General features: G+C 60.7%; 2 protein-coding genes across 6 annotated transcripts in view; both read left to right on the forward strand.

The window, feature by feature from the left end:
• The window catches only part of bicra (BRD4 interacting chromatin remodeling complex associated protein), a 122,434-nt gene that overhangs the window by 43,647 nt on the left and 78,418 nt on the right, over positions 1–369 (forward strand). The window lies entirely within an intron of this gene.
• mrps12 (mitochondrial ribosomal protein S12) overlaps positions 28–369 on the forward strand; it is a 5,015-nt gene continuing 4,673 nt past the window's right edge. Inside the window, exon 1 of the mRNA XM_048618141.1 lies at positions 28–193. The gene's annotated coding sequence lies outside the window, so the exon portion shown is untranslated. The remainder of the gene's footprint in view (positions 194–369) is intronic.

The raw sequence follows: 369 nt of genomic DNA on the forward strand, positions 1-369 counted from the left end.
TCTCTCCATCCTCCTGTTGCCTGGGAAACGACCCGGAAGTGCTGCCCTGGCCCCCGGATGCTGTTCCTGTGGAGTGCCCGGGAGTGCGGGTTATTGTCGTTACCGATTATTGATCACCGTTACCGATTACTGTCGATAATTAATTATCGAACCGGATCGCTGTGTGACTGCGGGCTCTCTCTACGCTCCCATGGTAACGCGGCCTAGCTCCGCTCCGAGCCTAAATCGAGCCCCGGCCTCTCCTCAGCAGCGGGGCCTGGGCCTGGGCGAGGGAGCTGTCCCCATCCCCCTGGGGTTGAGTCAGTTGGCTGGACAGAATGAGATTGGGCCGCACTCCCCCACCGCCTCCCCATCGTCCTGGATCAGAAT

Source organism: Rhincodon typus, chromosome 39, assembly GCF_021869965.1.
Source record: "Rhincodon typus isolate 14 chromosome 39, sRhiTyp1.1, whole genome shotgun sequence".
In the NCBI taxonomy this organism is placed as follows: Eukaryota; Metazoa; Chordata; class Chondrichthyes; order Orectolobiformes; family Rhincodontidae; genus Rhincodon; species Rhincodon typus.